This window comes from Marmota monax, unplaced genomic scaffold, assembly GCF_021218885.2.
Source record: "Marmota monax isolate L192 unplaced genomic scaffold, Marmota_monax_Labrador192_F-V1.1 WCK01_AAM20220418_F8-fsc00136, whole genome shotgun sequence".
In the NCBI taxonomy this organism is placed as follows: Eukaryota; Metazoa; Chordata; class Mammalia; order Rodentia; family Sciuridae; genus Marmota; species Marmota monax.
Window position 1 is genome coordinate 1,197,056 of NW_026693905.1, and position 25,777 is coordinate 1,222,832.

At 33.0% G+C, this 25,777-nt stretch overlaps 1 protein-coding gene and 1 non-coding gene across 4 annotated transcripts in view; one reads left to right on the forward strand and one right to left on the reverse strand.

Moving 5' to 3' along the window:
- The window catches only part of Spag16 (sperm associated antigen 16), a 719,050-nt gene that overhangs the window by 559,514 nt on the left and 133,759 nt on the right, over nt 1–25,777 (reverse strand). The window lies entirely within an intron of this gene.
- Nucleotides 13,725–13,797, forward strand: Trnaa-cgc (transfer RNA alanine (anticodon CGC)). Its single transcript has one exon. It is a non-coding gene; the product is annotated as a tRNA-Ala (tRNA).

Below are 25,777 nucleotides of genomic sequence, written 5' to 3' on the forward strand. Positions count from 1 at the left end.
AGTATAATTTAAGGTCTGGTATTGTGATGCCTCCTGCTTCACTTTTCTTGCTAGGGATTAGTTTGGCTATTCTTGGTGTCTTTCTTTTCCAAATGAATTTCATGACTGCTTTTTATATTTCTAAGAAGAATGTAATTGGGATTTTAATAGGAATTTCATTAACTCTGTATAGCCCTTTTGGCAGTACAGCCATTTTGGCAATATTAATTCAGCCTATCCAAGAACATGGGAGATCTTTCCATCTTCTAACGTCTTCTTCAATTTCTTCCTTTAGTGTTCTGTAAAGGCACCAAAAATACACATTGGAGAAAAGACTGCCTCTTCAACAAATGGTGCTGGGAAAACTAGAAATCCATATGCAGCAAAATAAAATTAAACCCCTAGCTCTCATCCTGCACAAAACTCAAAGTAGATCAGGGACCTAGGCATTAGACCAGAGACCCTGCTCCTATTAAAAGAAAAAGTAGGCCCAATTCTCCATCATGTTGGCCGAGGGGTCAAATTCCTCAACAAGACACCTAAAGCACAAGTAGTAAAATCAATAATCAATAAACAGGATGGTATCAAACTAAAATGCTTCTTCACAGGAAAGGAAACAATCAAGAACATGAACAGAGAGGCTACAGAATGGGAGAAAATCTTTGCCACCTGCACCTCAGATAGACCATTAATCTCCAGGATATATAAAAAACTTAAAAAAATCTTAACACCAAAAAAGCAAATAACCCAATCAATAGATAAATGGGCAATGGAATTGAACAGGCATTTCACAGAAGAAGAAATATGATTGGTAAACAAATATATAAAAAAATGTTCAACATTTGTAGTTAGAGAAATGAATTAAAACTATACTAAGATTTCATTTCATTCCAGTCAGAATAGCAATTACCAAGAATACAAATATTAATAAATGTTGGCAAGGATATGGGGGCGAAAGGTATATTCTTAACATTGCTGGTGGGACTGCAAATTAATGCAACTACTCTGGAAAGCACTATGGAGGTTCCTCAGAAAAGTTGGAATGGAACCACCATTTGATCCAGTTATCCCATTTCTTGATCGATATCCAAAGGACTGAAAATCAGCATATTACAATGACACAGCAACATCAATATTATAGCAACTCAATTCAAATAGTTAAGCTATGGAACCAGCCCAGGTGACCTTCAACAGATGAATATATAATGAAAATATGGTATATATACATAGTAGAATACTACTCAGCCATAAAGAAGAATGAAATTATGACATTTGCTGGTAAATGGATGGAACTGGAGATTATCATGCTAAATGAAATAAGTCAACCCCAAAAATGCAAAGGCCAAAGGTTCTCTCTGATATGCTGATGCTAACTCTCAATAAGGGGATGGGGGTAAGGGAAGAATAAAAGTTCGTTGGACTAGACAAAGGGGAATGAAGGGAAGGGAGGAGAAATGGAAATAGGAAAGATAGTAGAATGAATAAGACATTACTTTCCTATGTGCATATATGATTACATGACCGATGTACTTCTACATCCTGTACAACCAGAAAAATGATAAGTTATACTCCTTATGTCAGGATACATTCTACAGTCATGCATAACTAATATGAATAAAAAGTCATTTTAGAAATGTACTAATGTACAAGTGGTATGCTAGATACCTGGAGAATCAAAGATAATGAAGGTATTTCATGGTTCAAGGGTTTACAGTTACCTACAGAGAAACTCTTGCCAGTGAATTATCTTTAGGAGTAAATATGAGGGAGCATTTTTCATAAATACAAAATACTAATACCTTCATGTTCACAGACACCAAGAATAAGTCACATTGCTATATGTTTTTCATTTGTAAAAGTAGTACTTACATTAATAATGTTGTAGAATTTATAATGCCCTTTTACTATATTGCTCTGTTGGTATATCTGTGTTTAATTTTAGTTATTAGAAGTCTAAATAAACATGTCCCTTAAACACTAAACTTCTCCAAACCTGTCCTTCTCTATTCTTCATCCACATCTACTCCTGTAGCATTTTTATCCATGCCTTTAACAGTAAGTTATAATATTTTATTATAAGTTATAATATAATATTTTGGGATAACCAAAATATGTTTATTGCTTTCATCTAACTCTACCTAGATGTTGAATAGATACCTCATGATCTAATATTATTTTTTTCCTTGGAAAGAGCTTTATTTCCATGTAGCCTAAGTCTTGGAAGAGCAATCCAGGGTGATTAAAAAGGTGACTGGTGCCTGGAGGAAGAGGCTAAGGCAGAAGCCCTGTTGTGCTTTGGATGTAGGTAACCACTAAAAGCCACTATGTTGATTGAATTGTAAGAGCTGTAACCTAATCAGTCTATCAAAAGACTAACTGGGAGATAACTGTAGGTAGGTGGGGAGTGGCTGCAGGAGGTAAATCATTGGGTGCAGCCCTAGAAGAGCTCATCTTCCCTGTGACCCATTCCCCTTTCTCACTGTTTCCCAGCCACCATGAAGTCAGTGGCTTTCTGCCCACTGCCTCCTTTCTGCCATGGTGTTCTGCGCCACCGTGGGCCCAAAGCAATAGAGTCAACTGAACAAAGACTGAGACCTCTGAAACCATGCGTCCATATTAAACTTTTTCTCTTCTAAGTTGCTCTCCTCAGGTATTTTGGTCATAGGAAAAAAGAAAATCAGACACAAACAGATGCAGAGAGTGCTTTCAGAGTCCAGCGGGCACTGTAGACTCCTAGCTGTGCTTGAGGATGAGCCCTTCCAAGAGATATTTGCTCAGCAGGAGCCTGAGGCTGCCAAGCCTGCAGAAGTTAGGTGTCAGCCTCGGCCCTGATGAATTTCAATTCCTTATCTAGGAGGTGGATATAGAGGAAGTCAGAGAGATGGTGGTCTGTGCAGGCAGGAGCCAGTTGGTAAAGATCCCCAAAAGGCTGGGTTTAGGGTTTTCTGAACCATAGCGGCTTCCATGGCATCCAGTGTTTGCTCCACTCATCTTGAGATAGTTTTTTCACATCCTGGAAGAAGGTATGGCTGCTGTGCTATTTTGGCATCTTTATTAAAGGCTCAGCATGTCTTGTGCTTCCCATTTTCCAGTTCATGGAAGTGGCCCATACCCTCTAGATCCACATGCTCACAACTGAAACAGACACCGGTGAGAGGTACATTGTAGGAAGCCTGCAGATGCAAATTGACCAGCCAAATTGATGGTAGCCTCCACTTCAGTGGGATACTTTTGATCTGCCTGGGAGCTCAAGGCTGATCAGCAATGAGGATATAACAACAACAAAAGTATAGGCTAATCTTTTTTTTTTCTTTTTTTTTTTAAAGAGAGAGTGAGAGAGAGAATTTTTTAATATTTATTTTTTAGTTATTGGCGGACACAACATCTTTGTTTGTATGTGGTGCTGAGGATCGACACAACATCTTTGTTTGTATGTGGTGCTGAGGATCGAACCGGGCCGCACGCATGCCAGGTGAGTGCGCTACTGCTTGAGCCACATCCCCAGCCCTAGGCTAATCTTGGTAATAGGAAATGGCTAACAAGATGATCCTGGAGATTGCCAATGAAGAGGAGATTGGAGCAGTCTGACACTGGAAGAGAGAGAATCTCCCCAGGTCTGTTCTGACCAAACAATATTGAAGCAAGAGACAGATTCAAAGGACCACAGACAGGTTGATTAAATTCTGTTTTTAAACTTCCACCCAAATAAGTTCCACGTTTTACATTCATGATCAGGATTAATGGAACATGCCAGCCATCATTCTAATCTATCTAAATGACATTTTAAAATCCATCTTTTTGTCTCCTTTCAATTGCTCCTTTCTTACACAGGTTTCCATTGTTGCTTCTAACAATCTCCCTGCTTGATGAATCCTCAAACAAAAGGACATTACTAAAATAAATACGTAATCATACATCATTGCTTTATGTATTACCATTAAATGACTACTGTCCATGGGGTCAAGTTTAAACTTCTAAGAACAGTCTATAAGGCTATCCACGGGGGATTATGCATGCCTCTCTCTCTCTCTAACATCACCTTCCACTGTTTACCAAAATATCTGCCCTATCCTAAGCCATGACATATGACCTCTTTCTTTTTGCTATCCCTCTTATTAACGTGGAACAATAGCTCTTAACAAAAAAAAAAAAAATTGCAATTGTGCCATTACATACTCCTTCCACTCAACTATGAGCTTCCAGAAAGACAGGATATCATATTATTCATTTCCATTGCTCCAGCATAGTATCTTACATATAAGAGTCACTCCATAAATGCCTATTTAGTGAACAAATGGCCCTCCCACAAGTGAAGGTGTTGTTTATATTTCCTTCATAGAACACAGTCAACATATCTCTCTGAGGCAGACATGTCACAAAATAACATTATGATTTATATTTTTGTGCATGGACTTATGCAGAAATTTTATTTCCCTAATTCATTCACTAGGTGGTAAATTCTGTAAGACACTGGCTTGAGACATTATTCATTTTTTCACTGTATAATGATTTAGTGGCTCTAAAAATGCATTAGCTGATTTATTTTGACCAACTGTAGTATTATGTAAATATGGGTTTTTAAGCCTTTACACATTTATATTTTAGTAATACCTTTCATAGATTCTGATTCAAGTTCTATATTTTGGCTTCTAGCCATGCACCTATATACTAAATTTACTATGCTTTCATAACAAAATTAAAGCTTAAGAGCAATAATTCAAGAATATCTGCATTTAAATGGTTGCAAACATTTGTCTTATGGTCAAAATTAGCTAATCACTTTGCCAAAACATCACTTCATTCCTTTTTGAGGCTCCCTGCAACATTAGTAGGCATACACAACAAAGTAAAGCACATTTATCTACAACCATGTAATTTCAGCATAGTGAGAAAACTGGGAATGAGAGGGGTCCCTGATGTGGATCTATCCTGATATAATGACATTAGACTTATTATACAGATATCAAAAAATTAATTGCAAGTTCAATGGCATCACAACAATGTAGACAGAAAATGGTATTTGAAGAAGACAGTAACAGAATTTGGACTCTGGGAAAATAAAAATTTAGTACTGCAAGTATGTTTTTTTAAAGACAGAGGTGAAAATATGAAGAGCAAATGTGAGAACAAAAACAGAGCAGAAGTAGGTAAGGCTGAAAACTTTTGAGAGGTGAGTGGCAGAAGACCGAGAAGGAAGAAGACCAGACAAACAAATGGGCTTTTATAACACTGAAGACACTGATATTTCTGGGAAAGAATATGGTTCTAGCAAACATTACATTTTAAAAAAATGAAAATGTATTCAATTTAAAATTAGTCTATAGAAGGTAAATCATATATAAAAATTTAAACTTGTAAAGTATTTCTGCTTAAAGCAGAAAAAGTGATTGGAAGTGAGATTATTATTTGGAATTTATCTTCTCCTGAGGCTTAAAATGCTGTCGGGCCATTCTTGTAGAGACACTGAAATAAGGACTAAAATTTGAGCTGGAGGCCAACCAAATGATCTGTTCTGATAAACACTCCAGGCTTTGAATTGAGAGTCTGAGGCATACATTCCAGGAATGAGAGTGACCTAGAAATATACATGACTTTTCAGAGACTGAAAGAACACTTCTAGTCATCTCTACCTCTAATTTGATTAAGATGATATGAAACTGATAGTGCTTTCAGCACGGTTTTCTGCAAGATGTCCATATAAACCTTCTTCAGAAGAAGATAATATGACTCTTGGGATTCAAACTAGTCTTAAATTCTGAAAGAAGTAATGTCTGATACTCTTAAATCTGAATTTTGATACTCTAAAATTTTAATCAAAATCAAAACAAGCAAAAACTGGTATATGAAGTGTAATACAATGTAACTAAAAGTCAAGAGAATTTGTTAGAAACACAGATAATGCAGACAATGAAAAAAACAATCACAGACTTTGTGAACTGGAAGACTAAACTAAAGGAAAAAATCTGGCTGACTCAGAAAGAAGTTAAAATAAAAAGAAAAGAATATAAGATACAAAGGGAATAAAGGTAAGTGTCTATAAAAATGTAAGTAGGAGTCCCAAATGGGAATAGACAGAAATTGAGGAAGAAACAATATGTGAGAAGAGAATGTTTGAGAATTTCCCAAATATTAATGACATCAATATATTAATTAAAAAGCAAGAAACACCACACATAGTATAAATAACAAGAAAACAATACCATGTATATCATAGTGTACCTGATCAAAATCAAAGCTAAAAACTTATAAGCAGCTAAAGGAAAATTGGACACATTGTGTTCAAATGAAGGAAAGCAAAATGATAATCAACTTCTCAACAGAACAAGGGAAGCCGGAAGATGACAGAACAGTATTTTCAAAGTCCTGAGAGAAAATATTTACCACCCAAAGACTGTATACTCTGATACTCTGAAAATAGATTTCAAAAGAAGATTTTAAAAAATTCAGACAAAATAAACTGGAGAATGTGTTATAAATCAGGAAACTAAAGGATATCTTAAAAAATAGTCTTCATAATTTGGAAGGAAAATTATCATAGTTGAAAACTCAGGGATATACGAAGTTATTTTGAGAAATGACAGATAAACTGATGGATATATCTAAAAGAAAATCACTTGTGTTTAATATAGTAATGAAGTCTTATGGAGTTTAACATATATACAAATAAAAATATGTGATAACTGTGAAATAATAAAAACAAGAGATGTAAATGAAGTTTGAAAATCCTGGGAAGATGTAGAAGTATCAACTTATATTAGTGTAATGAGCAAAGGATGCCAGTAGTAATCTCTAGTATGTCTACTAAGCATTATCAGGCTAAAGGGAAAAATGATTGACAATAATAAACCAATAAAAAATAGAAGAGAAAAAATAAAAATAATAAAATTTAACCCAGTACATCATCTTATTATATTAAATATAAATATATTAAATACTCCACTCAACATAAAAGGGTTGTCAAACAGAACAGAAAAGCAATATTCAAGTATATGCTGTTCAATATACAAAACTAAAATATATAGACATACAAACTGATCAAAATAGAATGATAAGAACTATAAAACATGAAGTTACCAAAATTAAATTCAGCTTAAATTACATTAGAATAATGTAAGACTTTAATACAAAACTATTTAAAACAAGATAAAAGAAAGATTTGTGATGTTAAAATTCAAATCATTGAGTAGATATAATATTGTAAAATTTCTACATGTAGCCTCAAAATATAAACCTCAAATATTTAAAAACAATGGTGCCCTTGGAAGCATCCCAGTATATTTCCTCCAAAAATAATCAATAAAATTGCAAAGTACAAGAAAACACAAAGATCAAACTTTTAGCATAATTTACCCAAATATAAAAATAACTACAGTATATAGATAAAAATGTCAAATTTCAGCAAGCAGACCATCATGTCTCCACTTCAAGGTCTCATACAGGTAGAGCAGGCTAAGAAAAAAACTGCATGGAAAAGAGGAAAGCCAGAGAGGATTAACTACCAACAGAAATAAATACCCGAAACAGTAAAATTGTTTCCTGGTAGAGGGTAGAAACTACAGGGAAGGGTATTTGAAAAACTCGAAAAAGCAAAAGACAAAAATGCAAGGCAAAAAATGCACAACACAAAAGAAAACTAAAATATTGAAAGACAAATCACTCTGCCAACAAGAAAAAAAAACTTAAGAAATCAGCTTTGCTATATAGATAGATGATGGTATTAACACATTAGAAATCTTCAAAGCAATACAAAATGAACAAAACTGGTTAGAAAAAACTTAATCTATACAGAGTTGTTATAAAAATAAGGAAAAATATTCTTTACATTTGAATTAGTGAAAAATCCCCCACAAAAATTAATCCTGAGGCAGAAGAAACTCTAGATACAATTCAAAACTGAATAGATACACTCAAAGAAGCTCTTCAGGAAAAAGCATCTTGAATTGGAAATTCAAACAATAAAGAAATAAATGGGCATTAATGATAAAGACTAACTGAACTCAGGAAAGAAACTGAAGAAAAAGATTAAAGTATTTCAGGAATAAAAATAAATTGCATACTACTTAAGAAAAAAATAGATTCAAATGAAAAATTATTAAGGAGTATTGAATAAAAGTAAAGAAACAACCAAGGCAATTATATTTTTATTATATCAAAAATTCTGTTGTATTTTCTATTTGGACAATAGGCGTCTTGCTTCTAAGTCATTTCATCACCATCAATACTTTTTCCAAATCACACACTACAGTAGAGTTAGGGTCAAAGTGAATACAATTAGTGATTTCAGCTCCTCAGGCTGTAGACTGAAAAGAGTGCAAGGTAAAGCTTGGTACTTGAATATGCTAGAAGAGCCTAATTTCAACAAGTTCTATGAGTACAGAATAAAAGCATGAGTAGCAATGGGAGACATAAAAAAAATCTTAATTTTATAATAATATTACAAACAATAACACAATATAGAACATTTTGAAGTACGTTATGCAAAAAAAAAAGCATATACAAGTTTTTCTTTGTCCTTAGGTGAAATGTCAGATTACAGTAATAAATATTATCTCATTTTTAAGAAATTCCATTAATAATGAGAATTTGGGGGCTCTAGATCTCTAGTTAACAGCATATAAAAATAGGTTAAAAGTCAAATTTCAACCAGGTAGTTGCAAAATTTATATTTCAAAATAGATAATAAAATAACTTTTTTCCACCAAATTAGAATTAAAATCAGATGTTCTCAAGGTGCACAGAATAACTCTAGAAGTTTATAACAGAATCCAACAAAACCATAGGAGATAGACAGAATATGATCAGATAAATTTTAAACTTCTGAAAGAACCGTGTACCTAACCAGAAGGAAAAATACATTTGTGTTTGAGTTACAACATTTCATGCACTCTAATCAATCCACAAGATATAAGATAATCAGAGATGAATTTAAACCCTGGGGCATGTAGAACCTGCCTACTCCATTTTTAGTTTTGGATATGTATTAAAAAATGACTAAAAAAGAGCTCAGGCCTGTAGTTAAGCTTATGAGAAAAATGGCTCATCATGTTAGAAATAGATCTTCAATCCCAGCCAGAATCTCTGCTTAATAATAACCTCAGGCTTCTCAGAAAGACTCTAAGCATCAAACCTGTATCTACCTGGTGTTAAAATATTTTTACTTCTTGGAAATTTTTGATTTAGTATAGAAATAAAAAACAAAAATTAACCTATGATATTATTTGGGGATCATATTTCCAAGGATATTGTAAAGATGGTGTCAATTTTAATTTGATTAAATACCTTTTAAATATATAAAATTTATGAAATTATAAGTAGCAAGACAAATATAGATAAACTCTGATGATGAATTTCTCTATAGACTAAAATACAAATATGAGCATTACATATAGGATCATGTCATCAGCAAATAGCAATAGTTTGAGTTCTTCTTTGTTGATTGCAGATTTGTATCCTTTTAATTTTTCTTTTCTTTTTTTTTTTTTTTTGCCTAATTCCTCTGGTAGAGTTTCAAGGATTTTGTTGAATATAAGTGGTAAAAGAGAGCAATCCTGTTTTGCTCCAGTTTTTACAGGGAATGCTTTTGGTTTTTCTGCATTTAGAATGATGTGGGACTATGACTTTATCTATATAGCTTTTATAATGTTGAAGTATATTCCTATTATCCCTAGTTTTCTAGTATTTTGAACACAAATGGATGATGCATTTTGTCAAATGATTTTTCTGCATCTATTGAGATAACCATGTAATTCTTGTCTTTAAGTTTAATGATGTGATGAATTACATTTATTGATTTCCCCGTGTTGAATCAACCTTGAATCCCTGGGATGAAACCTACTTGATCATGGTGCACTAGACAAAGACACCATAAACATACCATGGAAAAAGATAGCTTCTTCAACTAATGTGCTAGAAAAACTGCAAATCTGTATGTAGCAGAATGATATTGAAACCCTATCTCTCACCCTGCACAAAACTCAACTCAAACTGGATCAAGGACTTATAGAACAGAGACCCTGCACTTAATAGAAGAAAAAGTAGCCCAACACTTCAACATGTCAAATTAGGAATAAAATTCCTCAATAAGACTCTGAAAGCACCAGAAGTAAAATCAATTATCAATAAATGGGATAGTATCAAACTAAAATCTTTCACAGAGTGAAGAAAACAATCAAGAGCATGAAGAGGGAGCCTACAATATGGGAGAAAATTCTTGATATCTTTACCTCAGATAAAGCATTATTCTCAAGGATATATAAATAAATCAAAAGTATTAAAACCAAATAATAAATAACTCAATCAATAAATGGGCAAGGGAACTGAACACTTTACAAAAGAAGAAATATGAATGGTCAACACATACATGAAAAAATGTTCAGCATCTCTAGCTGTTACAGAAATGCAAATTAAAACTAAATGAGATTTCATCTCACTCCAGTCAGAATGGCAACAATCAAGAATAGAAGAGATAATAAATGTTGGTGAGGATGTGGGGGAAAAGGCACACTCATACATTGCTGGTGGGACTGCAACTTGGTATAATCACTCTGGAAAGCAGTATGGAGATTCCTCCAAAAAGTTGGAATGGAACCACCATTTGACCCAGCTATCCCACTCCTTGGTCTATAACCAAAGGACTTAAAAACAGCATACTATAGTGACACAGTCACATCAATGTTTATAGCAGCTCAATTCAAATAGTTAAGCTATGGAACCAACCTAGTTACCCTTCAACAGATGAATGAATAAAGAAAATGTGGTATATATACACAAATGGAATATTACTTAGCTATAAAATTTAATGACTTTATGGCACTTTCCAGTAAACAGATGTATCTAGAGATTATCATACTAAGTGAAATAAGCTAATCCCAGGAAACCAAATGTCAAATGTTTTCTCTGATATGTGCATGCTAACAAATAACAAGGTGAGGAGGGCAAAATAGAAGTTCAGTGGATTAGACAAAGGAGACAAAGGCAAGGAAGTAGGGATAGGAATAGGAAAGAAAATGAATCTGACAGAAATTACCTATGCACATATGTGAATACACAAGAATCTCCACAACCTGTACAACCACAAGACTGGGATCCCAATTAGAATAAGATATTCTCCATATTCATATAAGTATTGACATACAACACACACACACATTATATATATACATATATATATATATATATATATATATATATATAGAGAGAGAGAGAGAGAGAGAGAGAGAGAACAAATAAATTTAAAAATATAAGGACATTAAAAATTAAATAAGTAACATATTGAGTGTTTCAGTGGTAGGATTTGGAAATAAAATGTACACTGCTTAAAAAAATACATTCAACATTTTTGAGATGTAAAAAAATTACAACATCAGAATAAATACAGAAATCTATTCTGCATTTTCTATTATATGAACATCATAAAGTCTTCATGCAAAAGATAGAAAAACGTACATATAACATGGTCCTGATCTCAATTTAAATGGAGAGTTGTGGTTACATACTCTCCATCTGCCATGGGATAAAAATATACCTAGGATTCCTGATTATGTACAGTACTTTAATATTAAAGTATTAAGGAAAATAGTAGAGTCAGGGATAGGGACACGCAGAAAATTCAAGGAATAGAGGAACAAAGGAGAAAGAGAAAAAAGAATAGATGTAAGGAGAATGAGAAGGGTAAAATTAAACTCCATCATCAGCGAACTCACTTTTTAATATAGAACTCTACCTGCTTCCCTCTGAAATGTTTTTGAACGCAACTGCAAACACCACCAAATCTAAATGTAAGATTCCACTGAAGTTTCCCCTAACATGTTTCTACTTATTCCACAGAGCAAGTTCATTTCACTGCCTTTCTCTGCCACGATACTGTGCAGGTAGGCCAAAAAAGGAGAGAAGAGGCCTCTATGTGCCACAATCACTGCTGGGTGCCTGATGTCTTCAGGCACAGTAATCAGGAGCTTTGTTCTGACTTCTGGCCTTTCAAAGCTACTCCCCACAAACAGATGCCCAATGGCCTTCTACAAGCAAACCATCCTCCAAAATCTTTCATATGATCTCCATCATCTCCTTCACCACAATTTCCCATTTCATTACTATTATAAATCATGAAAACATTAAACTGATTAACATTAAACTGATTCTCATTCTGCTTTTGAATATATCCAGGACAAGTGTTGAACAGTCAGTATGGTAATTTATTTTTATAATATGCTAAAAATATATGGTCACTGAAAAATAGTAGTTTTGGAATGAGCTCTGATTTCAAATGCCATCTCTCTTACTTAGTAACTCTTTATATTCATCCACTCAAAAATCACTTCTTATTATGAGCTATTCAATATGAGAAAGTGAAGATATAGCAATAAGCAAAACAAGAGTTCCTGCTCTCTCCAAGCTTGCAATGGGGAAAAGAGACATTAATCAAGAATGATGAAAGCCATGCTCTAAGAAGAAAAAAAATAAAGTTTAGGTTCTATGGGATATGGGATAACAAAAGAAGACGAACTAGAATGAACAGGGAAAATTTAATGAGACTTCAGCTTTTATCTAAAGGATATATAGGAATTGGTGAGCCTTCAAAATTTTTAATTCAAAAAGATCCATTCAGAAGAAAACTCAAAGCCTAATATTTTGTATGTTGTATTTTATTCATGTTCTATTAATTAATAATAACAACATATTTATATGGAAAACAAATTTTATTAGTCTAGTTGATACAATACCCTGTCTTTTAAAAGCAGGATTTAAGTTCTGACAGAGCATGTGCAAAAGCTCCATTACAGGAGAGGGCATGGTATCCCAGGGCACCTGAAAGAAGGACCCTGAAAGTCAAGGGAATTTAATGCAAAATTTATTAAGCAGTGGCAGTGGCTAGAGTTTCCCACTGTTAGTTTTTCCTATGCTAATAGTTTTGTCCTTATCTTAACAACAATGGAAAATTACTGGGATACGTGATATAAAAAGAACCGAATTTTTATAAGATCAGTGTTTCCTGACTGAGTAAATGTAGCAGGAGAATATTGTAATACCCTCAGAAACACAATAAGGGTGATTTGACTAGGTGTATAGCAACAGAGATGGAAAAACAGGATATACTGGTGATTTGAAAAAAGAAAAGAAACAAAATTATAAATTTGTGATAAATTGGATATATAAGGAAAGACATAGAGGAGTACCAAGATGGTTCTGAATTTTCTGCTTACTTCAGAAATGTAAGAATGATAATGACAGCTATTCGAAGAGGTTCCAAAGCAGATGTGATAGATAACATGGGTTCCCATGTGGATGTGCTGAGGTTGACACACTTGAGATATCCAAAATAATGTTTTGATTAAGCAGTTGGCTAAACACATATGTATTTCTAAGAAAATACATAAACTTAAGATGTAAAATTGGGAATTAATTATAGAGAAGAGAATGGAAACTGAGAGGATGGGAGAAATCACCTGGGAAGAGAAGGTGAAGTACGGATGTCCATTTCTATTAAAACTAAAGCTCCTTTTCATTAAAAATAATTAATGCTTCATTTCTATCATGGAATGGGATAAATATCATAACTTACATACATAATATCACAATGTTAATGAAAGTATGCCATGATGTATAAAATTATCTACCTATGGTTCTCTCCCCTCTGACCAAAGGAATGATTGGATGTGTTGCCTAAAAGCAATAAAAGAAAACTTAATGAAATGTGTACTAACTATGGATTACGAAAACACAATAGTAAAAATATACATAATTGGGGCTGGGGTTGTGGCTCAGCGGTAGAGCGCTCGCCTCGCATGTGAGAGGCCCTGGGTTCGATCCTCAGCACCACAAAAATAAATAAAATTGAGATATTGTGTTCAATTACAACTAAAAGAATAAATATTAATATACATATATACACATACATAATTATCTGTTGGATCAATTTTGCCTCAAGTTTAAATTAATTCCCTTTAAAGTTAAGTAAACTATAATAAGCTGTTTATAGGGCATAGTCCCACCAACATAGTTCAACAATATAGGGAATATTACTTTCCAGATATATTTACTAGGTATTAATTAAATCATTCTAGTTTTATTTGTTCTTTTATTTTTTTGTCCCAGGGATATAACCCAGGGACACTTAACTACTGAGCCACATCCCCAGTCCTTTGTTGTATTTTATTTAAAGGATCTCCCTGAGTTAATCCTATTAAAATTCCAATGATGTTCTTCATAGAAATACAAAAGGCAATCATAAAATTTATTTCAAAAATAAGAAACTCAGAATACTCAATTATTATTACTGAGGTCATTTTCTAGTCAGTGAAGGTGGGGATTATTCTTAGCTTCTTATGATAACTCACAGGCCTTTGTCACATTGCCTACAAAGAAAGTTAACAACTTGATTTCTTTCAAGCTTAACAAGAGAAAGTGCTTCTGACTTCCTTTGCTTCCAATTTACACTCTTTCTTAAGAACTCATCTAATTTCAGACAGGCATGCCCTGGATAGTCCATCTTTTGATTAATGCAATTAATTAGGGACTTTGTACTTGCAAATATTCTTTTACCACAGAGAGAAACAAAATCCAAGGAATATTACCTCATCATATTCACAGGTCTTGCCTATAATCAAGGAAAAGGGATTACATAAAAATCTGAGTCCTTGAGGACCATCTTTTGAATTCTACCTAGAAAAGTTAGCAAATATTTTCTTTAAAGACCAAAGGGGAAATATTTTTTATGGACCATATAGTCTCTGTTATAACTACTCCACTATGCCATTTTAGTATAAAAGTCATCAAAAGACAATACATAAATGAATAGGTATATCTATATTCTAATAAAACATTACAAAAATAGGTAATGGGCCAAATTTGGACAAGCACAGATTTAAATAAACCTCACATACTCAGGTCTTGGATTGGACACATGAAACAAGCATGGCCTATCAGAGCACTCCCCACTCCTGGTCATTATGACTATGTCAAAGATGGGTATGTGATGTAAGCAGAATCATCATATCTAAAAATAAAACTTAATAGCAGCAAAAAGTCAAAAGACAGAGGTAATCTGAAAAGCAGAGAGTGAGACAGACACAGAAAAAGAGAAAGAACTAGAAACAAAGAAAACAATATTGGTTTATCCTCTCAGATTCAACCATCCTTCAACCATAACTGGCACTTGGCTTATCGGTTACATTAATTAATAATTTCCCATCTTTTAGCTAAAACTAAGCTATTTTGATATGAGTTTTGACTTGTTAGTTTCAAATGGATTTATGTGACTAGAAACCAAAAGAACCTGATATTATAGTGACAGAGGGGCCCATAATATGTATTGTTTTAACTAATGAAAACTATATATACATTTTGCTTCCTATAAAGAGAAACAGTGGGAAGAATAATGTAAATAGGAGAGCAGTTTAATATCAAGGGTGAAGTCAGTTAAGATTTACTATGTGTTTTGCTCACTCAAATACCTAAGTTTCTCTGGGCATGTTAAATAATAGGGGGTGATGTTGGGATTGGGATACAAAGTAAAGTTCACTGAGGCAGAAATATGAAGGGATCATATATGGGGGCACTGAAGTCACCTTTCTACTGACAGGATTTGTAATAGTATAAATTGAATTTAAGTAAGAATGCATATCTTACAAAATTAATAAACAAAAACATTTTTAAGAAACAAGTTAAAAATGTAGAATTGTTTTCATTAGTGATAACAACATAATGGCTTGCCTTATACTGAGTACTGGACCAAGTGCTTTGCAAACATTTTATTATTTAACTCTCATAAAAGTTATTTTTAAATGGGATATTATAATTCTGATTTTATAGATGAGAACATTGAAGGTCAGAGAAATTAATTTCCCAAGTTCCCAAAGTTAGTAAGAGACAAGGCATGGGCAATGTGATTTTAAATGTCATACTTTCACCACAACATTTAATGACTAAGAGGGCTCTCATAGTAATTTCTTTCCATTATATTATATACTACACTAAGAAAAAAAACATTGGAAATCAAGAAACATAAAGATATTTAGTCCAGAGGTACTACCTAGTGGTAATTAATACAAAGGTTCCTATAAAGAAATTTCCTGATATTTGGAAAAGAATTATATAGTAATTGGAAATAAATATCATTTCAGATAAAAATTTGCTTTTAATAAACTAAATACTTTTAAATATCATGAAAATGAGTCATGAGATTCAATTTTTCAAGATTTATTAAATATATACCATTATAGGTTGTGAGTAAATGAAATATAATACGTAACAGAATAAAACCAGTACTTTTTAATCCTTAAATAATCCATAAGCTACTTGACAAGATAAATTTAATGGCATGATAAAAGAAAAACAATATAACAATAAAATGTATTAAAAGCAATTTTATTTGTGTTAAATTATATAGATTTATATAAATCTATAGTATTACACATTTTTATAAAGGCCAATATTTCCATTGCTTGCCATAAAAAAATAAATAAAATAAAATTTAACTGCTTTCAGAAGAAAGTAAACTGATCTTTTGTGCCATACCACTCTCTACCCAACGCCTGCACTAGCCAATGACATTTCTCCTAACTTGCTGGTTTAAAAATCACATAGAACTTCTTTCAATTCCATAATTTATTTCTATTCACATACTAAACATCACTAATGAAACATCTGTAGAAAAATGTGATTGACGGATTCACTTAACAAGCAGCTATAACTGATATAAACAGATATAAACAACAGACCTTAGATGGACACTCAGGCCAAATGTACTTTCAGTTACATCTGACTGCAAATTTGAAAATGACTTACATTAGTTGTCACCCATCTAAGTTAATGAAAAAATGGAAATTAAAAGACAGAGAATTTAAAGAATAAAATGTTTATCTAGAAATGAGAATGTAACTAAGTAAAGAGTGAGATGATTCCAGAGACAAGAGTTAAGTTAGCTAAAATTATATAGCTATGAAGTAGCATTAAGATTATAATGAGAGCTTTAACACATCTTAAAGATTGCTAACCTTGACTCTACATACATATTTTATGTCTGTTAGTTGATGAAGCACATTAAAATACATAATTTGATATAGTCAAATGAATTAAGATTTATTTTCTGTTCTCAAAAATTGCTATAATGAGATACAATTCTATAATTTTTTTAGATTCAATAAATATTAAAAAATTAGATTCCATACCATATAAACAAAAAAGTCCCAAATAATAGAAGGAAATAACCATTAACATTAAATTCTTCTTATCCTTCTGTTTTTTAGTAGCAGCTTTTGATGATTTATTTAATTACATACATAAGAGAGACAAGACTTTAATTCTACATTCAGTATTAACTCCCTCAAAATCACTAGAAAATAAGATGCACTATTTCTTAGAAGAATTTTATATCCAGCAAAAGAGATTAAACCTAAAATAGACATTTTAATGACATCCATTTGTGGCAACAAGCTACTCTAAACAATTATTATAAAACCGACAAGATACTCAGTTTTGACAACTAAAGTTAAGATACCATGGAAAATACTCTTATAATTTAATATAGTAATTATCCCAGGGACTAGCAACATTGTCCTTGCATTTATAAATGCAGTAACAATCATCTGAAACTCAGTATTTAATTTCACTTAGGAATAAAAAAATTTTGGATATTCATACAAGGAGTAAGTATCAAAAAAAAAAAAAAAAGATCCAATGGATTGTAGCCTTTTAAATATAATATGCACACCAGATTTAACCTCCTAAAGAGCAGTTAATGAAGAAGGTTTATAGAGATGGTGGTAGTATAAGAAAAGTTTATACTATGTATCTTCTAGGCATCGAAGCAAAAATAAGAAGAAAAATATTGTTATTTTAACTAGTGCTAATACATTATGCAAATTTTGAAAATATTTTTGGTTTCTATAAATTGTATATTTTCTAAAACCTGTATAAATTAGAAAAAATGAACCATTTGTTAGCCATAAGAAAAAAAGAATTATATTGTAACTTCAGACCAAATATACTAAAATAAATTTCTGATAAATTAAAGATATACATACAAAATATAAGACATAAAGCCATAAAAGTACTAGAAGAAAATTTTGGTGATCATTTCATAGTCTTTTAGTAGGAAAAAAATTGTGAAAATATAAAAAACAGACAATAAAATAAAGTGATGAATTTACTAAAATAAAATTAAAAACTTCTTTGATGAAAGTTACTGTAAACAGATTCAAAACGTAATAGGAAACTGACAAAAATATTTTCAAAGTACATGAAGGAATGGGAGTTAGTGACCTTATTCAATAAAGAACTTTTATAAATCATAAAATATGATTTATAAATTTTTATAAATATATTTGTACATATAATACTGAATATGTACAAACATTTCATTGAGAACTGCAAATGGCTAACAAATAACAATTTTTAATTCACCACTAATCAAATAAGTGTTAATTAAATTAAGAATATGAATTTGTTTCACCTATCGTATTGGCAGATATGATAACATATATTGGAAAGAGTATGGGAAAATGCTTCCTGACTCTATGACATGTTCCAGGCTAATCATATATGTTCTCTGGCTTCTTATCATCAGTCATTTCTCAAGGAGCCCTATTTCCTTTCATTAGAGAATAGATACCACCATTTTTAACGTATTAAAATACCACATCAATATGTGAAATAAGATTTTTTAGTTTTTAACATGAATTAATTAATGTACTGGGAAATTTATAAAATGTTAATGTAACAGTGTATAAAATGTTAATAGAATGTGTTAGAATATTAAGAGTACAGTAGAAATGGAGATACAGAACTTTTGCTGGGACAATTTTACACAACAATATTTATGTATAAGTATTTTATGGCTACACATTCATGTCTGTTCTTGCCTTGAGTATATTCTTTATTCTTGACAAAATACTAGACACAGGCTTCAAATTTTGCTTCTTTTCAAAGACTTGCCAAACTAAAAAATCTCCCCAAAGACCTCAGCAAAGAAATGAATACAACTTGGGAGTTCAATGCTGAACCAAGCAGAGCTTTCATTTGCAAGCCCAGAGTCTCAGAGAATAACATGCCTGAGAAAAAAACCCTACAGAAGAGCCTTAAAATCTCAGATTCTCAAAGCTCAAATGGTAGATATATCTTTTAAATAGTCTGAGGAATATAGCATCTCAAGAGTGAGTCCCAGTACTAATTAAATAGAATATCATTCAGCACTAATGGCAAATAAATTTTTCACCTCATTAAAGTCATATAGACATTAGGAAATCAACATTTTCAAGGATAAGGATTGGATATGAAATGAAAAATAAAGAAGTTCTCTTTAAAATGACCTTGATAGGCACTGAGGTATGTGCCTGAAGTCCCATTACTAAGGAGGCTGAGACAGGAGGATCACTGGAGACCAGAAGTTCCAGGTGAGCCTGGGAAATATACAGCAAGACCATATCACCAAAAAAAAAAAAAAAATCAATTAATTAAAAAGGTAACTCTTCCAATAAATTAGCTATAAAGAGAAGATGACTCATTAAGAATGTTTTAATGATATATTTTTAATATAACTCTGCTAATGCCAAGTACAATTGTGTGCATCTTGTCATATTAGGTTGTAAAGTCAGTTGTTCAAAATTAATATGATTAAATATAAATTCAAATTTTTATAAAATGACATATTCTTGCACATAAATTATCTCATTATTGAAAGTTATTTAGTCTCCTGTTTGTACTGATAATGATTTGGCCTAAATTAGATTATGAAGATGAATGTGTTTGAGAACTTCGCTTCTCATATTCCTTGCCCACTAACTGTTTCTTTTTCCCAATTTCCTTTTTCACACTGTGACTTCAAGGTTCAAGGCATTTCCTGTACTATCCTGACTGAACTAATTTTCCCCTAAAATAATCCTTTGTGCCATCCTGCTTTCCCTCTATCTCTATACTAGGTATAGAGGAAAACTAAATTTTTCAAGAAAATATTCAATTACCACATCATATCATAAAATTGAATAACTTGCAAGTCCCAGCTGTAAATACAGGAAATGTACTCTGCTAAAATGCTCTGTAAAAATAAGACATCTTTGATAATATTAGTTATCACTAAGTCTCCTCATTACAACAAAAGTCAGCAAATAAAGGAGACTGTATCTTAAAAGAGAGAAGCAAAGGTTTTGGAAAAAGTCTTAGATTTGAGCTTAGTTTTGACTCATACTGATTGATTTATCTGGTGCAAGTTAATAAACTTCCTGAGTAGTATCTTTACCTACAACATGAGAATAACATCTCCTCTTTCAGGATTGACAAAAGGAGCAAAATGAAAAACCATATCAAAGTGTCTGCATTTAATAGTGTTATGATTATCATAATATGATTAATAATGGCTAATGATTGAGATGAAACTGTTTTAAATCACTAAGATTCACAATATTTTTAGTCCCTTTTACAGATGAAGCCACTAAGGCAGAGAGATCCTAACTGAGCCAAAAAAGTACACAGCTAGTACGAGACCATGCTACCATCTGAGAGTACAGACACCCTTGATCTGTGCAGAGCCTTTAATCTTTGCCACCCTGCTATTCTGCATCATTAATTTTAATGTAACTCAAATCTGCACTGAAATATTTCTAAAACATCTATTTATATGTCTAATATTTGGAGTTCAATACAAAAGAATTAAACCAAATTCTGACATGTGAAAGGGAATTTTCTTCTGCTTATTTGATTCTACCCTTAACAACAACAACAACAACACACACACACACACACACACTCACATACACACATTAGAGGAACATTAAAATTTTAGGTAATAAGAATGCACTAGCTCAAAATGTATTATGAAATGAGATAATTTTCTTCCATTTAACACAAATCCAGAGAATGCTCTGTCTCCCCAAATGAGATAAAAGTCAACCTTGCGTAGCCAAACCACTACCTGCTGCCAGTCTTATCAGAAAATATGTCCATGAGAGACAAGCTTCTAGTGTGTGAGGGAATAGCCTGCAGAGAGCAGGCCTAGGATGAAGATAGCCTTGAAACAGAAGACCAGAGGGTGGCGGCAGGGATGGAAGTACTGAGAAAACCTGAGTTGTCACTAAAGACTGAGGCAGCTGTTGGAGGTGTTCTATCCAACTCTGGAAGCTGAGGCTCTAAAAGCAAACGTTAGCTCTCAGACTTGAACCAAAATAGAAAAAAATTGTCCTCATAAAGCTGTCTTGATATGAAGAAACCATTAAGTCAACATACACCAAGGAAAAAAATGAACAGCTTAAAAGAATTTCCCATCCTGGGATCAAACTAGAAAATGATATGCTTATGTATACGGAGGCAGGGGACATTAGAGGAAGCAACTCTGTGATATCTGGTAGGTACCATTTCTATTTATTCTATCAATATATCAAGCAAACTGGAATTTCTGCCTGGTACTATAAATAAATAGTGGTATTGCTTCCTTTTTTATAAATACAAAAGAATGGTTAATTTTCAAAAAATAAAATAAAATAAAAGGCTAACAAATTACTATAGAACCCAGAATCTATTTATGAGTGGTAATGCATTCATTTTGGCTTCACACAACAACCTATTTTCTTCTGATTTCTTTTTATCATCTCAGAAATGGATAATATCAGTCTCTGAAGAAAAATGCAACATAAAAAGTATGGACACACTCTCAAGGGATGCTCTGACAATGTCTTGTGATAGATTATTCCAAACAACACATATCACTGCTCTTATCTTTCATCATCATATTAAATGCATAATTTATCCAGAGTTTATTCCCCATTAAGAGTTAAGCTGCAAAAGAAAGCAGTATATACCACTTCTTCTTTGACATGCATTTAAAATGTCAGGGGAACACATGCTACATGCTACACAACAATGCAACTGAGATACAGTATAAATGAAATGAAAACTGTAAACCAATATATATTATTTTTGATATCTGATAAAATATATTACTTCATTTTAACATGTTAAAATTGGATATGGTTAATTCAGCAAATCCTATCTATAGAGGCTCATAAATGCAACCTGTCATTTGTTCATCTGCTTTATGAGTAGGGAGAAAACTACACATAAATGATTTCCTTAATGCATGTTTTTAGCTCATGAGAGTTCTACAGAGTCCAAGCTGCTGCAGTAGCTGTAAGGGGAAGTGTTCTTAGCATGACTTATTCACAGTGATCTCTTACATTATTGTTTTAGGAAGGCTTTCATTGCAGTGACCAAAAGACCCAACAAGAACAATTTACAGGAGGAAAAGTTTGTTTTGGTTCAAGGTTCCAGAGATTCAGTCCATGGTCAACCAACTCCATAACTAATTAGTCCAAGATGAGGCAGAACAATGTGGCAGAAGGTATGGTAGAGAAAAGCAGCTCAGGACACAGCAACAGGAAGAAAAGAGAAAGTTCTGCTCACCAAGGACAAAATATAAGACCCAGAGACATAACCACTGTGACTTATTTCCTCCAGTAGTGCACTAACGGTCTATATTTACAACCCAGTTAATCCATATTACTGGAGTAATCTACTGAGGTTAAGGCTCTCCTAATCTAATCATTTCACCTCTGACAATTCCTGCATTGTCTTACATATCAGCTTTTATCCAACCCATAACAATTTAATTAAATTGCCCAAATATTTTATATTTAACATTTCATAGTAAATCACCCTTTCAATTCAAAACCTATCATCTAATATGCCAAGCCACAATATAGACCATGTAATAATAAGCAAGCAACTTGCATATAATGTGAATTGTCCTTTGCAAAGAAGATATGTGACCTAGCTTGGGAATGAAAGAAAAAAAATAACACACGCTTTTAATGCACATTTATTTTAAGAGAAAAATAATATTTCTTTTCAAAAACGTCAGGGTTAGCAGCACCTCAAGTGCTAATTCTTGCTTGGAGGTGTGAATCAACTGGGAAAAAAAAAGTCTGAAGATAATCAATAAGGAATAGATTAAAAGACAATAGACAGCAGATAGTTTTTAAAGCAGGGGGCTGGTAGGTCTTCCAGCCCTGAAAGGAACTCGAACTGAACAAAGGGGAAAGGCCCACATCCTTTATTAAAGGGAAAATATATCAAAAAGTTTCAGTGTGGCAGTCTTCTTGAGAAAAACAGGATAAAGATGGGAAAAACAGATTGCTTGAGGCTAGGGAGGTAACACCCTCCTCCAGGAGCTGTAACTAAGCTGTGAGCTAAGGTAGGGCATCAGCTTTAATCCAAACAGTCTGCAACCAGTGGATTCACACCAAGAATTCCCAGAAAAGCAACCCCCCTGCCTTGTGATGGCTCAAACAAATTCGTAATTCATAATTCATACCCGGCCTCCAACACAAAAACACGCACCATTTGTTTTAGTCAGTTATTTTGCTTGTGACTAAATGATCTAACCTGAACAATCCTTCCATTCCTTTGGGGGCTCACAGTTTCAGAGGTCTCAATCCACAGACAGCAGGCTCCATTCCTTGGGACTTAAGGTGAGGCAGAACATCATGGCATAAGAGTGTAGAAGAGGGAAGGAGTTCACAAGATGATCAGGAAGCAGAGAGACACTCTCCACTTTCCAGATACGAAATATATACCCCAAAGCCACATCCCCAATGTTCCACTTTCTCCAGCCACAACACACCTGCCTTCAGTTACCACTCAATTAACCCCCATCAGGTGATTAATTCACTGATTGGGTTCAAGTTCTTGTAACCTAATCATTTCTTCTGTGTATCTTCTTTCATTGTCTCACACATGTGCTTTTTGGGGACACCTCACATCCAAACCATAACCCTTTTAATCATTATTTTATCTTATTATTTCTTGAGTGTTTACCAGTTCATAATTATAATGCAAATATTATAAATTTCAGAATATTATCCTTTCCTATAAGTAATTTCCTCTTTATCCCTTATTTTCGTTTGGCTCCAACTAATGCTACTAAGATAACCTCCTGTATAAGCTCAATACTGAGGATGAAAGAGGTAGTAGAATGAAAATAAAAAGGTAAATGGCTTACATATTTAGTATAAAAGAAAACATAAAGCTTTAATCTTAGCAAGATAAAGAAAACAAAACAGGATACCAAGAGATAAGAGAGAGTGACTGGACAATATTGAGTAAGGAAACAGGAGGGAGAACCACAGCCAGAATTTTCATGAAAGTTAAAGCTCAAAGACAACTAACTTGATCATCATATTCACACAAAGACTACAACTAGGAAAAAGCAGGTAAGTTTTACGACAGCAGAAAGGAGGAGGATTAGAAACAGAGGGTTCACTGATCCACACAGGCAGGTGACTTTTTTACTCCCACTCCTTGCCAGTACCCTTACACCTACACCACACTAATCCTGCAGTAGCAGGAATTAGGAGCTAGGAATTTAAACCTGGGGCAGGGGGATATTCGTTTCTCAAGAAATTTACCAAAATGCAGAGAAAAAGTAACAAATAAATCAAATAACATTTAATATCAGTGTTAGCAATTAAAATAGTGCCCCTTAGCAAAGTCCCTAAATTCTGGCATTTAAATGCCCCAGAGCAGTGATCTGCTACCCACCCAACCACTATATGCCAAGGTTGCCAAAGGACATACCAACTAATCTATGCAGAAATCCCACTCATATTTAATATTGAACCACTCTTTTTTTAATATTTTTATTTTATTTATTTATATGTGATGCTGAGGATCGAACCCAGGGCCTCACACATGATAGGTGAGCGCTGAACTACTCTTTATATTAAACATAAAATCAATATGCAGAAGTCATTTGTGGTATTCCTGTAGCATTATAGGAGAGAACTTTTTTTTTTAAATAAAAGAAATTTCCAGATAAAAGTTCAGTGCCAAGATCCAAATACAAAAAAAAAAAAAAAAAAAAAAACTTAATTGTTATCCTGAAAGAATGTATTGTACTAATTAAGATCCATTAAACAAGAACAGGAGTTCATGAAAAATATCACAAAACAAGAAACAGCTCTTTAAAATCAAATGTATAATTCTCAAAACAAAATTTATAATAGAAATGAAAATGGGAAATATGGGAGAATGTATAAATGTAACACAGATTAATTCAGAGGATCCATACACAACTAAGATTCCAGAAAGAACACTAGTTAAAAACATACAATATTTTTCTGAGACACATGATTCTACAAAACCAAATTACAGAGTATTAAATTTATCATAGCAAACTCAAAACAAAAAACAAAAAAAAAAAAAAAAAAAAAAACAAGGATCTGCCAGGCTTGGTAGAACATACTTATAAACCCAGATACTCAGAGGCTGAGGCATGAGTATTACAAGTTTGAGGCCAGATTCAGCAACTTAATAAGGAACTAAGAAACTTAGTAAGACCCTGTATCAATATAAATAAAAAACATTTTCATTTTGAGGATGTGACTCAGTCATTAAGCAGTCCTGGACTCAATCCCCTGTATAAGAAAGAGAGAGAGAATATCCTAAAAGGAAGAAAATTAAGTTGGCTTCAAATTGGTAGCATGCCTGGAAGCTAGAACATAGCAAATTAACTTATTCAAAGCCCTTAGAGAAAACTTATTTTGGGGGGTGGGCAATGCTAGGGATCAAACACAGAGCTTTGTACATGCTAGGCAATCTATCACTGCCCTATGTCCCCAGCCCAAGAAAACATTTCTAGAATTTCATTCTTGGCCAAAATACAGGTGAGTATGGATTGTACATTATCTTAGGAAGCTACTTAATAAAGTACATTAGCGGGATTTAACAAAATATAAAGGGAAACAAAATATACAAATATATATCCAGGAAAACAGCAAGTGGAAATGTCATGATGCTGTTTGGCAGCAGGCCCAGA